The following is a 17,450-nucleotide window of genomic DNA, read 5'->3' as shown; positions in this document are numbered from 1 at the left end:
CTACCCTGGAGTCATGAACTTCTCAAGGGAACCCTAAAACGTTTTTTAATCCTTGGCCCAAGGGGGGACCATTTTAAAGGATGTGAAGATCTTCTTGTGCCTTTCTTGGCTGGCTAGGGTAGCCATTCAGATCCAAAAGTTCTATGGACCTGACTTTGATGATTACCCCAAAGTATGCTGAAAAAAGTCACTCAGTTGTCTTCGATTCTTTGTGACCCCATGGACTGTAGTCTGCCAGGCTCCTCTGTCCTTGAAATTCTCCAGGTAAGAATATTGCAGTGGGTAGCCATTTCCTTCTCCAGGGGATCTTCCCAACCCAGGGATCCAACCCAGGTCTCCTGCATTATAGGCAGATTCTTTACTATCTGAGCCACCATGGAACCCCAATTACCCCAAGACCTGATAATAAATGATCCATGTAGCTCTTGCATCAAATGTGGAGGCAGAAGAATGGAGAGAACAATTAGAGATGTTTTTGCCTCTGAGGAGGAGTCATGTACTGCCACTGTCACTTTCATAGAGGCAGAAGGCTAAAGAATGTATTTAAAGATGGTTGTGCCTCTAAACTAGAGTCATTTATTGTCACGGTCACTCTCAAGCTGAATAGTGAAGAAAATCACACCCACAGCATTTGCTGCTGCTGCTGCTGCTAAGTCGCTTCAGTCTTGTCCGACTCTGTGCGACCCCATAGACGGCAGCCCACCAGCCTCCCCCATCCCTGGGATTCTCCAGGCAAGAACACTGGAGTGGGTTGTCATTTCCTTCTCCAATGCATGAAAGTGAAAAGTGAAAGTGAAGTCGCTCAGTCTGTCTGACTCTTAACCCCATGGATTGCAGCCTACCAGGCTCCTCAGTCCATGGGATTTTCCAGGCAAGAGTACTGAGCGGGGTGCCATTGCCTTCTCCGACAGCATTTGCTAAGTAAGGGCAAAGAAAATTATCATGCAATTCATCTATCTCCTCTCTCAGCTGCCATGTGAGGCCCTTTTCCAATCCAGCAAATAGATTTTTTAGACATTATTGCAGCAGTACAATGAATTTAATCAATCAGAATAAGATTTTTTCTGTCCTTCCAATATCTTTAAAAATAATGAATGTATTACTCTTCTAATTTTTCTCCCTAAGCCTTAGAGTTTTAAAATTGAAATCAATATAAGAAAAAGAATCACATTTATATGGGAGTGATGGTGGGGGGTGGGAAGATTAGAACATAAGAGGAAATTTGCAGGTGCCTAGAGATGAGTCCTGGCTGACCCTCCGAAGTGCCCTTCAGTGACAGGTCATGAGTGTGGATTTTTCCATATACCAAATGTTAGTCTGCATTTGACTGTTTTACAAAGGCAACTCCTGTCTGCTAGAGACCAGTCTCTCCCATGTGACTATAAACCCATACTCAATTCCAGTACAAGCTGGTTCTAAATCTTAGGCTTGTTATTAGTATTTGCCAGAGTTTTCAAATATTTGGAAACACGACATTCATGAAGAGCTCACCCTGGTTTCTTTTTCCTTCCTCCAATCCCAAGGTAAACTCTTATTCCAGAACATGAATTTCTTTCAAAATGTTCAGATCCTGGAATAAACCAATTTGTGCTATGCGCCTTTGTGTTTATTCGAAGGAGGTCAAACTGGAGGAGTAAAATGAACTGCAATTGGAGATGGGATTATCCACATGAAATCTCCAATCTCAAAAAGATTCCAGAAAGAATAGAGAAACTCACTGATGCTCTCCTGAGCATGATGGATAGTCTATTCTAAACTAGCTGCTGTTCTAACACTTCAGAATTTTCACCAGGCACCTGGGAACCTTCATGTGATGGATGGATGACATAAAAGCCAAGCTGGTACAGTCTCTCAGCATTCTGCCCTCTCTTTAGCATGGAGGCCATAAATGAAATACCCCCTCCACATGCACACCTGAGTGATATGAGGTTTGGTGAACAAGTTATCCTTAGCAGATTCTAGTCCTTCGACCTGCCTGCTTCTATGGATTTTTAGCTCTGAACCTCCTGCAAATATATCATTTTCACTTGTTTCCAGAAATAAGACCTTTTACACTTGCTTTTCCAGGCTTAACTATCAAATTGATTGATTAGTTTTGCTAATAAACAATGAAAACAGGAAGCCGGTACTGGGTTCTAAGAAAGATCACAGGGTCTGCAGACCTGGACCCCCAGGTCCTGCTGGGGGCTCTGCAGTCCCAGGTGTGATGGGATGATGGCTCTTATATATTTCTATCACACTGCTTAACACACACACACACACAAGATGACTTGGAATACAAACACACATAAAACTGGGTTCACCCAACAGCCATAGAAAATGAAACTTGTGAAAAGGCAGAAAGCCTGATAAGGAAGCCACAAAGATTAGTATAGTTACTGTCAATAAATGGAAAACTTAATGTAGGCAAAAATGTAAGCAAGACAGTTACATATAAACACCCTTCTGAGTGTATACAGGTGGTTTCTCTTACTGCTAAAATCTAAATCTTTTATTCAGGAGACCTTGAACTATGCCATTACACAAGGGTTTAAACCATTTTATCAAGATTTAGAAATCAAGAATGTTATGGTCAAATGGCTTAAGTAAGCCCAAATACAGGTCAATGGTTGGAGACTGCTAACTTGGGATTTAATCCCAAATCTGTGTGGAGAATTCATGGGATCCAAGGGCTTGGAAGGAAGAGAACTACATCCTTACTTTCATCAACTTCTGAAATTTTTCAGCACTTTCTCCCACTTTGCATGAAGCTGGCACAGCGTTAGCTATAACTGTCATTGATAGAAATCACAGATGTTTATTATCAAGATAGAGTTGTTGCAGATGTCTCAAAATTTCATCCCATCTCCTTGCTACTTTGAAATTGCAGTTGCAGTAAACCTCAGGCAGGTCTTGTTTGTACTTCTTTAGTTAAGAAGCATGTATGAAGCATGCTATACTGAAATATTTGATAACTGAATTTTAGTATAAGTGTTTTTTTTTTAAGTCCCTGCGTTTTCTTTATGCATTGAAGTAGTTACTCTGAAAAGTATCCTGTGGGCTTCATCAGACCACCAGTGGTCTCTGAAGCATAGTAAAAGATCAGACTCCTGCCTCAAGGAGATAAGAGACAAACCTAACATGATCCAGAGTTTTCTGATGATCTAACTTGATATAAGTATAGGGCTTAGAAAACCTAAAAGAAAGATAACATAGCATGTTACTTAAATTACACACCTCTTTCTGCTAAAAAATCCTTTAATTCTGAATATCTGCTAAGGTTATGAACAGTAAACAGTGAGTGAAATTCAAGGCCCTATGCCCCACCTTTTAAATTGTATCCTGGAGAATTCCATGGACTGAGGAGCCTGGCGGGCTACAGTCGATGGGGTCACAAAGAGTAGGACATGACTGAGCAACTAACACTTTTGCTTTTTTTTTTTTTTTTTAAAAATGTATTTGGCTGCACCAACTCTTGGTTACAGCATGTGGGATCTAGTCCCCTGACCAGGGATCGAACCCAGGCCCTCTGCATTGGGAGCATGGAGCCTTAGCCATTGGACCACCAGGAAAGTCCCCAGTTTCACTTTAATTGTTGAGTAACTAAAGGGCAAACATTTCACTTTGTCTGTCTGAGCATGGCTTTTGCCATCTTTATCTAAAATTGTTTTCCTCTGAATTAAGATCTCAAAGGGCACCCAATCAGCTGAATTATGAGATGTAAGGAAAAGTGTACAAGCTATGTATGTGGAGGTAGGATGAGCTTTTCTAGAATGAATAGACCTGTGCACATAGCACCCTGATGGAGAGATGGAACATCACCAGGCCCAGGGGCTCTCTGGCCACCCCTTCCTGTCCTCATACCACCCCATTCCGTCGAGGATAACCACAAGCCTGGCTTCTGATAGCACTGTTTAGTTTTGCCTGGTTTTCCCTACTTTATAGACATGCATTAGTGTCTGGCTTCTTTCGCTCAACACGGTGTTTGTGAGATTCAGGTTCCCGGAAAATTTTAAACTCAAAAGTTCAGTTCTTGTTTATCCCTCTAGAGCATTAGTGTTCAGGACGGGGAGAAGAACAAAAATATTTCTTTTAGAAAAGTTGACCTTCAGGGGACTTAAAAACCCTGCCCTCGGAATTTAGATCACACTATTTTTAATGTGGTCTGCATTTTCTTTTTCTTAGAAATCGAGCTTGATTTTATTTCCTGTCAAGAGTTAGGGTTGAATTCAACAGAGCTGTGGATGCCTTGCAGAAAAATATTGGAACTCTTGAAAGCAATGATACTTAGAAGTTAGTTTATTGTCATTCAGAACCACCAGAACATCATATCTGCACATTTGAGGAAAACCAGGTTGTGTTAAATATATTACTTGTTTAAAATTCTTTCTCTCATTGCTGCTTTTCTGTGCCACTCACTTTACAATGTTAGATGAGCAGATTCAACACGGTGTCGTGGGAAGAACGCTGAACAGGGGCTCAGAGACAAACATTTCATTCTAAACACAGACCTAGACAGCTGCCTCACACCAGTTCTCTGCGCCTCAGATGCCCTGTCTCTGAGGCTTGCTTTGAAAACCAGAATGAGATGATGTATAAGGAAAGCTTCATGAACCGTGGTTTTCTGTCATTGCTAGCTGTCTCCACATCATGGTTCGCTCACCTTCCACATTTGCTTTGCATATTTACAGGAGGTTTTATTCCTCTGCCTCCTGCTGTTTCTCCATGCCCTTCTTTCTGCCCGATTGCCATTTCCTTTCCTGCCTTTCCTGCAAGGTGCTATGTCGCTTTAGTCATGTCCAACTCTTTGCAACCCCGCGGTTTGTAACCCTCCAGGCTCCTCTGTCCATGGGATTCCCCAGGCAAGAATACTAGAGTGGGTAGCCATTTCTTTCTCTAGGGGGTCTTCCCGATCCAGGGATTGAACCCACGTCTCTTATGTCTCCTGCATTGGCAGGCAGGTTCTTTACAATTAGCACCACCTGGGAAGCCCAAGCTCAGCTCAAAGTCCAACATTTTCATGACATTTCTGCCATACGTGTGCCCACTCTTTTCTCTCTCTTTGGACTCCTCCTGTCCTTATGTTTCATGTTATAGTTTTTTGTTTGATGTTCCCTGTTTGGTTTTTTTCCCCCTCAAGAAGGTTAGAAATTCCATGAAAAAAATAAATGTCCTTTTGAGGGGGTCTGGGGGAGGGGTCGACCATCTTAAAAAGGACATGGTAGGCATTTCATGCATAATGTTGATTTACTTGAGAGTTTTTTTTTTAAATAAGGGACAAAAATCAGTGGTGTGCTGATAAAAGTCTTGATTTGTAGCGTTTGCTGATTCCCTTGGTGTAAATACTTTCATCATGGCTCATTTCAAGTTATCACATGATGTCAATTAACTCACAAAATTCCTGAAATTTTTTAACAATTAGTTCTTATGAACCAGTGTGAATTGGCTCTAATACCCCACTATGGGGCTTTCCTGGTGGCTCAGATGGTGAAGAATCTGCCTCAATGCAGGAGACCCGGGTTCGATCCCTGGGTTGGGAAGACACCCTGGAGAAGGGCATGGCCTTCTACTCCAGTATTCTTGCCTAGAGAATACCATGGACAGAGGAGCCTGGCAGGCTACAGTTCATGGGGTCACAAAGAGTTGGACATGCCTGAGTTACTAAGCACAGCACAAGACAATAAATTGAGACTTTTTAACCTAGCCTCAAGCCAGATCTTTGAAGGCTTACTATCTCTAGATCATAAGGAAAGAGAAGGGTAAAATGCCCTCAAACCATCTGTAAAAAGGCCATACTAAGAAATAACTGAACTATGCAAGTTCTAGCTGAGCCCTGATCCTTTGTTTTCTAACCAAGGCAGAACTAGGAACTGACCTACATACCAATCATTTATTTTCTTTATTTTTCCTAAAGTAGAAATGAACTCACTGTACAAAAGTGACTGGTTTCCACAGGAGGGGAAAAAATCAAGGGAATGATACAAATGGTTTGCATTCAGAGGATCTCTATAACCAATGAAAAGCAAATCTCTGGGATTGTAGAGCTCAAAATCAGTAAAGCATGTGGGTACTTTCAGCGGAAATCACAGGGGTTTGAGATGTTGAAGTCCTAACTCACAGTATTTCAGACTATAGCCTTATTTAGAAATAGGATCACTGCAGATGTAACTAGCTAAGATGAGGTCATGCTCAAAAATCTTCAACAAAATACTAGCAAACCCAATTCAACAGCACATTAAAAGGATTATATGCCATGACTAAGTGGGATTTATTCCTGGAATGTAGGAGTGGTGCAATATATGAAAATTAATAAGTGTTAGTATAACACATTAATAGAAAGAAGGACCAAAGGGGGGGAAAAAAACCCCACATGATCATCTCAAATAATGCAGAAAAACCATTTGGCAAGATCCAACACCCTTGCATGGGAAAAACAACATGCCGGGAAAAGAAAGAAACTGCCTCCACATGGTAAAGGCCATACATGATAATCCTACTGCTAACATCATACTCATTGAGGAAAGGCTGAAAGCTTTTCCTCTAAGATCACAAACAAGATTAGAATACCTGCTATTAAGACTTTTGTTTAAAATAGCATTGGAAGTCCTAGCCATAGTAATCAGGTAAGAAAAATAAATACAAGGCATCCAAATTGAAAAGGAAGAATTAAAATTCTCTCTGTTTGCAGATGACATGATCTTATATGAGAAAACGCTAAAGATTCCACACCAAAAAATATCAGAATAGATGATTTAGCAAAGTTGCAGGACATAAAATCAACACACTAAAGTTAGTTGTGTCTCTATACACTGACAATGAAAAATATGAAAAGGAAATTGAGGGAAAAAGTTCATGTAAAATAGCATCAAAAATATTAAAATGCCAAGAAGGTGGAAAGTCTTGTATACTGAAAACTATAAAACACTGCTGAAAGAAATTAAAAACACAAATAATTGATGGGAATGTTAACTGGTTCAGCCACTATGGAAAACAGATGGAGGTTGCTCAAAAAAACTGAAAATAGAGTTGCCATATGATCCAGCAATTCCCTCCTGGGAATATACCCAGACAAAGCTACAATTTGAAAGGATACATGCACCCCTATGTTAATAGCAGCATTGTTTACAACAGCCAAGACATGCAAATATCCTAAATGCTCATCAACAGATGAATGGATAAAGAAGATATGGTGTGTATATATAGATAGATAGATAGATAGATAGATAGGTATAGATACACACACTATGGAATATTACTCAGCCATAAAAAAGAATGAAATAATGCCATTTGCGGCAACATGGATGAACCTAGAGATTATCATACTAAGAGAAGTAAGTCAGAAAGAGAAAGACACCTAGATATCACTTCTAGGTGGAATCTAAAGATTATGACAAAAATGAACATATAGAAACAAGCTTACAGACATAGAGAACAGACCTGTGGTTCTCAAGAGAGGAGAAAAGGATTTGGAGTTTGGGACTAGAAGATGCAAGTTATTATATACAGAATGGATAAACAACAGAGTCCTCCTATATAGCACAGGGAACTATATTCAGTATCTTGTGATAAACCATAATGGAAAAGAATATAAAAAAGAATATATGTAATACATATGTATAACTGAATCACTTTGCTGTACAGCACAAATTAATCCTCAATAAAGTGTTTAAAAGTTTAAGTCAAAATAGATTAAAGACCTAAACTTAAGACTCAAAACTATGAATTTCCCAGAAGGCATGGCATCAAGACTTTGGATTTGACAATGATTTCTTGGACATGACACTAAAAATACATGACACTAAAAATACAGCAAACAAAAGCAATAATAGACAAATGGAAGTATATCCAACTTAGAAATCTGTGCATTAAAGGACACAATCAACAGAGTAAAAAGGTAACTTATAAAGGTAACATAAAGTGGGAGAGAATATTTGCAAATCATATATCTGATAAATAATAAATATCTAATACATAAAAAGAACTCCTACAACTCAACAGCAACAAAAAACCCAAGTAGCATGATTTAAAAATGGTCAAAGGACTTGATTAGACATTTCTCCAAAGAATACATATAAATAGCCAACACACATATGAAAAGATGTTCCACATCACTAACCATTAGAGAAATGCAAATCAAAAACACAATTAGATACCACCTCATATCCATTATGATGGCTAATGTAAACAAACAAACAAAACAGAAAATAAGCTTTGGTGAGGTTGCGGAGTAATTGGAACTCTTGTGCACTGTTGATGGGAATGTAAAATGCTACAACCATTATGGAAAAGAATATGACAATTTCCCAAAAAATTAAATATAGAACTACCGTATGACCCAGTAATCCCACTTCTGAGTATATATCCAAGAGAATAGAAAGCAGGGTCTCAAAAATTCTTTGTTCCAAGGGAAGCAAACTGCTGTATTTTGAGTAGGCCCATGGGAGACCTGAGGCTTCTGGCCAAAAGCCCACTAGGACTTGAGGCATGCCAGTAACTACTTGAATGAGTCTGCAAACCAGTCTTCCAGTGCCAGTCAAATCTCCGGATGACTGCAGGCATGGTCAACAGCTTGATTACAATCTCATACAAGTTTGTGAATCACCACCCACCTTGGATGCACTTGAATTCCTGATCCACTGAAATGGTGAAATAAGAAATGCTTGCTGGTTTAAACTAAGATTTCGGGTAGTCTGTTATGTAGCAATAGAAAACCAGCAGATAACTCTAGCACTACCATTCTGAATGGAATGAGGACCTTCAAACATAATGACAGAGAGTCATCCCTGATTTTCAACTGTGGCTACAGATTTACATTTATGGGAGAAAGAAAGAGTTCATTTTTAAAGTACTTTTTAAAGGTACATGAGCATGTGTTTTATTATGGTGAAAACAACATAGTCAAATATCAAAACTAGAACACATAGAAGATTATATGGGATCATATAAAAATGTGACCACTGAGGGGGGGGGGGGCGGGAATGTGACCACTGGTACACAAGGGATCAACACATTATAAAGTATTTTGAATAACTGAAAAATGTTGACCTCATATGCCCTCATGATATTTTCATTTCATATTCGAGATATTCAGATTATATGCTACATTCCTCACTGGCATCACATGCTCCAGGTCACAGAACATTGCCTCCCCTCATGATCTGGGAACATTCTATTTTATTGCAATTACAATTTTCAGGGATGACAGGCGCTGAATAATTACGGGAAAATTGCCTTAGTACTCTTCCATAAAATTTACATGTTACCAAACCTGGCTTTTGTTGAGGCTGTAATCCTATGCTTGAAGATGTGTAGACCCATGTTACAGCTAAAAATACAATCTAAATGTATTTTATAAGATTTCCTTTTAATATTTTAGCTGCTTTACAGCATCAGGCAGAGGGAAATTAGAATTCTGTGAATTATCTGGTCAGTCAATTAATTTTTTTTTTTTTTTGGTCTGTTTTACTTGCCCCGTTGTCATCCTCCCTAAAATGAAAGGTTGGAATAGATACTAGATAATTTTTAAGGTCCACTTTACCTTTAAGAATGCAAATGTATCTAAGAAGTGACTTGTGAGCTTAAAATGAGGAATCTTAGGGCTTGTCTGGAAATCCCTTGACCCTTTGGGGACAGGTCAACTCTCTCCTAGCAGTCAGAATGGAAAACAGACTGACCCTGAATAAGATACAGCTTATCTTGATAAGGGCTTTCCTCGTGGCTCAGCTGGTGAAGAATCCGCCTGTAATGTGGAAGACCTGGACTTGATCCCTGGGTTGGGAAGATCTCCTGAAGAAGGGAAAGGCTACTCACTCCAGTATTCTGGCCTGGAGAATTCCATGGACTGTATAGTCCATGGGGTTGCAAAGAGTTGGACTTATCCTGATTAGGATGGAATTAATGACAGGAATGTCCTGGACTCTAGGCTCTTTGTTGGGGTTCCACAGCAGGGAGGCTCGTTTTTCTGAGTAATTATCAAAGGGAATCATTGGGCAGAACCCTTATTGTGTGGCCAAGGCATGACTTAGTGACTAAACAACAACAAACCATGCAGGAGTCACAAAGCAATGATAGAAATACTTGTGTGTGTGTGTTTGTGGGCTTTCGGGGTCCATTTTATATAAGCACACAGACTCCAGTGAGGGGACAATAAACTGGACAAGTTGGAAGTGACGTTTCCAGGGTCCCTTCTGTCGATAGGTAGCATGCTTGAGGAATCAGAACAGACAAGTGTCTGTCAAGATGCAATTGAGAAAGGAGGACACCCTGGAGGAAACACCAGTCAACAGAGAAAATTTAATATAGGAACTCGGTTGCAAAGGACAGAGAAGACAAGGAGGAAAGACTGGGTTAATATAGAGGTATCACTGCAAGTGGAAGCAATGCCCCTCCTAAGCCTGCAGGAGCAAATGGAAGAAAGTGACATTATCAGAACCGAAAATCTATGCGCAGAGCTGGGGCTCAGACCTCCGGGGAGGCAGCTGCCAGGTGGTGGGAACTGATATCTTTAAAGAGCTGGAGAGTAATACTGGGAATTGCAAACAATTCTTACTGGAAGCAATGCTGCCATGGCAAGGAAGCATGGCCAGGACGACACTGACAGGGCAGCAAGCAAAGGGGAAGAGTTTCTGTCCTGTCTGCAAGGCTTCTGCCTCCATCGAGCACCCCTTCCTGGCAAAGCCAAATAGGGAGACAGATGACAGAGGGGTGAGGATGTTTGCAGAGGTCCAGCCCCAGCATCAGAGAGCACAGTCAAAAAGGGAGGGCTTGAGCTCAGAGACTATGCTGTAATAACTAGACAGTACAAAAAAGAAAGAGGGGGCTGCAGTCCTGAGTGAACCTAGGAGCCAAGAGCGGTAGGACTGGCGCTGCTAACAGGGAACAGCAGGAAGCCATGGAACAGACTCTCATGGGAGCAACATGTAAGTCAGGGTGGGACCCCTGGGGGCGGCAGAAGGCACGGGGGGCCTGGGGTAGTAGAGCCGTTTGGCGTAGGCCTCAAAGTTGGGTTTGGATGGGGCTCAATTTCAGCCGTTGTTCAGTGAAAAATTTTGTGAGGGAGCAAGGTAAGGCCTCATCCATTTATATAGACCACTAAGAAAAAGAAGTTCCTACACTTAGCTTTAGCTCAGAAAATAACTTAGAAAAATTTAACTTGCATACATCCGTGGTGGAATTTAGATATTAAAATGCTGTGAAAAATGATCAAGAGTGTCCTGACTTGTCACTAAGTGAAATAGCAAGTTGATGTCCACTTATATCCTGAATTTGAGTGAATGGGGTTGGGTGAGGAGGAACCAACAGAACCTCTGACACAAATATCACACGTGTATTTGTATTTGTGTGGTAGTACATATTCACATCCATTGGAAGACAGCTGGTAACGCAATAATTTAATACTTAATTTCCAATGTTCCTAGTTGCAGCCGCTGCTGCCAAGTTGCTTCAGTCGTGTCCGATTCTGTGCGACCCCATAGACGGCAGCCCACCAGGCTCCCCCGTCCCTGGGATTCTCCAGGCAAGAACACTGGAGTGGGTTGCCATTGCCTTCTCCAATGCATGACGGTGAAAAGTGAAAGTGAAGTCGCTCAGTTGTGTCCGACTCTTCGCGACCCCATGGACTGCAGTCTACCAGGCTCCTCTGTCCATGGAATTTTCCAGGCAAGAGTACTGAAGTGGGGTGCCATTGCCTTCTCCAAACGTTCCTAGTCAGAGGGCCTTAAAGTCAAGCCCCCCACCCCTTACAGTAAAGGGGAGTTTGTTTCCACTCAGGCAAAGACACTCATTACTGGGCTTCCTGTAGAACCAAGACATCAAACCACTACCTAAATGGGTCTTCCCTCCCTCTCCTTGATTTTCTACCACAGAGGGGGAAGGAAGATCCATTAAGAGAAATGTGTGATTAATTTCCAGCCTCACCGAGTCTGCTGAAATAGATTCTAAACAGAATGACCTGAAGCCACAGCTTCAGAGGAAGCAAGCACTTACAAGGCCAAGCTGACCTGAAGCTCAGAAAGGAAGATGCTTTTATGACCCAAAGACGATGAGTCATAAATATACAACCATAGTTCCAAACACAGGATTAGAACTGGAACAAACGTATAACAATGAAAAGATATTGCAAAAGGTTCTAAATTATATCCTTATATCCTCAATTTTGTTTTATTCAATGGCATCCTTTGTCAAGCTATCATATCTGCTTTTAATATTTATGTTTTAACATGGGCTCTTGTTTTGATAAAGTACTATACAACCAGAAAAAATCATGTGGTCATAACAAAGCTCCCCTGGTGGCGGTACACCTAGTTTTAGGGCACATTCCTAATAGAAAATAGCCTTTTGAGCTTTGAACTTGCAGTTTCAAGATTGAAATAACTGATAGTAAGGCACATAACAAAAGCATGTTGAGAAACTTGTTCCCTCTTCTATTCCTGGCCATTTCCAAAGCAGTCCCTACTAGTAATTTTTCTGTTCATAGTTGGGATCATAGCTAGTTTCATGTCTTGTGTACTCTTTAGACAAACCCAGGAAGTAATTTTGAACTCTGTCACTTTTGAGTAATAAGGTTGGGCTGTGTTTCATCATAATATTGAGGAATGATCACATTCAGAGGATGTATAAACTTGCACTACAAAACAACGGACACCTGTGAGTAAGTGGTTTCCTCAGCTTTGGCCGGTTGCATTGGGATGGTTAATGGTTAATGGAAAGGTGGATTTAGGCTCCATTGAACTTAATCCAAGAAAGACTATAAAATATTCTCTCACAATTGTCCTTGAAGGTTTTCCAGCTGGGGTCCTTGCCTGTCATTTACATGTTAAAGCTCCTGAAAGTATTTCCATTTCAAGCTTTTCACCTTTCAATTTGATCTTAGATGGATGGCTCAAGTGGTAAAGAATTCGCCTGCAATGCAAGAGACACAGAAGATGTGGGTTCGATTCCTGAATTGTTCAGATCCTCTGAAGAAGGAAATGGCAACCCACTCCAGTATTATTGCCTGGAGAATCCCAGGGACTGAGGAACCTGGCGGGCTACAGTCCGTGGGGTTGCAAAGAGTCGGACACGACAGCACGCACGCCTTCCCTTCCCTTGAAAGAAACCTGGCTAAGTGTTCTAGATGCAGGCTGACCAAGCAGCCAGTTTTCCCTGGGCTCTGGCCTTCGGTGCTAAAAGCAGGCAAGTGCCAGACAAATGCCAGGAGCACCAGGACTAGTTGGTCACCCTGCAGACAGATGGCTGTCACCAGTAGGCCTTCACTAAAAGCTTCCTCTGCAGGTTTCTTACTGCCCAGATTCAATCTCTCCACATAACAACATGTAACCATAGCTTCTAGCAGGTTCAGGGCTTGCTATCATTACGTAAAAACAAGCATTTTGTTTTTATGCAAGTATACATTTTGATTGTTTAAGGCAGGGGTCAGCAAATCCTGCCCTTCACTGTTTTTCACATTTTTAAATTATTAAAAAAGAAAATGATGCAACAAAGATTTTTCTGGAGCCTGCTCCTCAAAACCTAGAATATTCACTGTCAGCTCCTTTACAGAAAAATTTGCTGAAATCTAGTTTAAGATGTAGTTAGTTATAGAAATATCTTATAGCCAAAACACTAGGCCTATTTTTGATATAATAAAATGATTACAAACTGTCCAAAATGCCTTTATAAATTCTGTATTATTCTGCCATGTGCTGTGCTGTACTGTCGCTTCAGTCGTATCCGACTCTGTGCGATGCTATGGACTGTAGCCTCCCAGGCTCCTCTGTCCATGGGCTTCTCCAGGCAAGAATACTGGAGTGGGTAGCCATGCCCTCCTCCAGGGGATCTTCCTGACCCAGGGATTGAATCTGCGTCTCTTACATCTTCTGCATTGGCAGGCTGGTTCTTTACCACTAGCGCCACCCAGGAAGTGCATAGAGGGCTTTATAAATTAATGAAAAATATAAAATGTTAAATTATTTACTTTTTTCTTAAATTCATAATTATCACTCACAGTTGCTTTTTTCTCTAAAGTGAATGAAACACTAGAAATCACTAGAAGACACAAGAAAACACTAGAAATCACACCCCTTCATTGTGTAGGTGAGGAAACCAAGACTAGAGAGGATGCTGTCCTCCAGAGCTCACCCACAGCTGTTTGGGGCAAGAGCCAGAACTCAGACCACCCCGTGGACACCAGAATTCCTCGCGATATACCACGTTGCTGTTTTAGTTGCCCAGAGAGATCTCATTCATGACCCAGGATGGCAGTTTTAAAATGAATCATTGCTAAATCATTGCATTCTCCTGGACGATTCCCACGCGCCATCCCCATTAGACTAAGACAGGCAAAAGTCCCTACTATCTCCATGGGGCAATATTTTCCCAGTTTACCCACTGATTTGGTTGCTATGACAGTCTCTGCTTTGGACCTGGGTTCGAGGCCAGCCTTCCTGCCAGGGCAGCATGTTAGAATCATCTGATATGCGTCCGTGTTTGTGTGTATGTGAGTGTTGTCTGTTTTATTTTTGTTTTAATACCATCCTCAGATAACTCTGATTCAACCAGTCTGAGCAGAGTCTGAGAAATAAGTATGCCTTTAAGGCTCAAATCATTTCTGACGTGAACCACTGTGGTAGAACATATGATACTATGTTTGACAGAAAGTAAAACTATTTTCACAAATGGTGAAATATCTTCACCAGAGCATAACTCTCATTGTGGAAGTATGTCAGGCATGCTTGATTCCTAAAGAAGAGAGTAATTTTAATTAAAAACTTTTAAGGAAAAAAACTGCCTATTTTGCAGACTATATAATGTAAGATAATTGAAGATGGATGAAGGCAATTCAATTTGGACTCCATTGTATACCAATTGTATACCAATGGATACAATAACCAGTGATCAGTATTCTTCACAGTATTGATCTGGAGTGGTTTGGTTGACATGTAGCTACTTGGAAAGAACTGGCATTTAAGGAAAATAATCTTTTTTTTTTTTTACATCAGTATCTATTTATATATGCTTAAGTACAAGTATCTATAGGATTACAAACATTCTGATTTGCAAATACTGAACTGAAAATTTTGATCCAGGAAAACAAGATAATAAATAACACAAACGTACTACAATATGTGATTTTAAATGTAAATTTGATTTTCTATATATGTATGTTTGAACAATGCATATTATACTCCCAATATGTCATTTTCTAAAAGGTTATAAATATCTCCAAGTGAGGAGGAAGAACTCTTCAAATTTTATGCCATTTGGAATATATTTAAGACTCAGCTGAGCGTGAAGTAAAAGACATGTTGTTGGCTGTAAGAAAGTCAAATTACTGTGTGCAGGAAAATTTGTGCTGCTCTGTGCTCAATATACAATTCTCCAAAATTTTACACCCACTGCTTAAATCAAATCTTTCAATGATGCAGCCAAAGATGAGAAATTATAATTTGGGCCTTGCTTCTTTGTCAAAAATCGTTCAACAGTCTCAATTAGGCAGCACAGTGCTTGAGGTGCTAGCCTACTGTGTTCCCCCCGTTGGCTGGCAAAGTAGTATAGCCCCTCTTTCCCTCTTCTCCATAAAAAGCTTCCCTGGTAGTTCAGATGGTTAAGAATCCACCTGCAATGCAGGAGATCCAGGTTCGATCCCTGGGTTTGAGAAGATCCCTTGGAGGAGGGCATGTCAACCCACTCCAGTATTCTTGCCTGGAGAATCCCCATGGACAGAGCAGCCTGGCAGGCTACAGTCCATGGGGTCGCAAAGAGTTGGACACAACTGAGCAACTGAGCGTGCACAATTGAAATAGCAAGCTGGTGATATAAATTTCTCAAGGTATTCATCAATAGCAATAGCAATATTCATCAATAGCAATCTACCTTGATAAGAATGTGTAAATTGTATTTACAAAGAAGGCTAATGACCAGAGTTTCTCAGCCTTGGCACTACTGACATTTTGAGCCACATAATTTTTTGTTGCGTGAGGCTGTGCCATGCCTTGCAGGCTGTTGAGCAGCATCTCTGGCCCGAGTCGCTCCATGCCAGCACACATACACCCTTGGATGTGACAACCACATACGTCTCCAGACACTGCCCACTGTCCACTGGGGAGAATCACTGCTGGTTGAAAATCACTGCTATAGAATATAGGACACTGGGCTTGACGTTCAGTGAAGGGAGAGCATTTAGGACAGTGAGAGTGTGAAGTTCCTTTTCCACAGAGCGTCTTTCCTCCCTTTCAGTATAAAGTAATAAGGCAGCTGACTCCTGAGAAGATGCTTTGTGCTCCATAATAGTATTAGGAACTGGCGACTGACTCTCCTATTTATCATCAACTTATGTCCCCAGTAAGGCTTTCAAGTCTAGAAAAAAAGAATATCCAATCCTTCCCAGTCCTGATTGAAGTTAAAGCTGCAGCTATGTCTTCATTTCAGCTAGAGAGAGAGGTTTTGACTGGGACATGGCTCTTCTGCGTATCCTGGTCCAGGACCTGTGCTGTGTGTGTGTGTGTGTGTGTTGGGCGGGGGGGGGGGGGGGGGGGGGTGAGCTTGAGGCCAGATCACGTTGAGGGGGCAGGGGGACAAGAGGCCAGTCACCCAAGAAAGTATGTCAACATCTGTCCATCACTACAGGCCTGGCCTGATTATTATTTTTTATGCTTCTGTTACCACCAAAGAGGCAATGCCACTGAGCAGTGTCCTCTATCCCTGCTGCCTTTCCCACCACTGCGCCACCTCTGATATGCTAGTGGAAAAGCCCAAGGTTTTGTGGGCTGAAAAGGCTTGCAGGCCCACTCAGTAGTCACCAGCCCCACCTTCTATACAGCGGCTCAGCCTGCACCAAGACAGGCTCCTCTTTCCAGGGTCCTTTCTCATACCTTTTCTGTGAGTGTGGTAGTGGTGGTGGCTTAGTCACTCAGTCGTATCTGACTCTTGTAACCCCATGGACTATAGCCCACCAGGCTCCTCTGTCCTTTGGATTCTCCAGGCAAGAATACTGGAGTGGTTAGCCATTTCCTACTCTAGGGGATCCTCCCAATCCAGGGATCAAACTCACAGTTCCTGCATGGCAAGTGGATTTTTCACTGGTGAGCCACCTGGAATGTGCCTCCACTTAAAAATGGCAGCTAACTACCTGGTTGCTAGAAAAATGGACAGATTATAAAACAAAAGTAACAGGCACCTTGAAAACTGCCAAGTAGCACATGATCGTGCAGTCCATTCCAGGAAGAAGCCATAAACCAATGGTCTGGATCTGAAAATGACCCAATGGCATCAGTTTGTATGGAAACTTGGATGAAAGAAATCCATGCAAGTTCTGACTCCATAATGCCTGGCTTTTTCATGGAAATTCACCCAACGTGACAGCCAAGGTTTAAAAATACCTTATGTAGGTGTTCAGAATCATAAGGTCACAGGATTATGAAATGTGAACTGGCAGAAGCATTTTCTTGTTCCTTTCTCTTTTGGCACTCTTACTTGCTTATACTAAGACTTCA

The sequence above is a fragment of the Muntiacus reevesi genome, chromosome X (assembly GCF_963930625.1).
Source record: "Muntiacus reevesi chromosome X, mMunRee1.1, whole genome shotgun sequence".
Classification (NCBI taxonomy): domain Eukaryota; kingdom Metazoa; phylum Chordata; class Mammalia; order Artiodactyla; family Cervidae; genus Muntiacus; species Muntiacus reevesi.
This window is presented reverse-complemented; position numbering follows the sequence as displayed.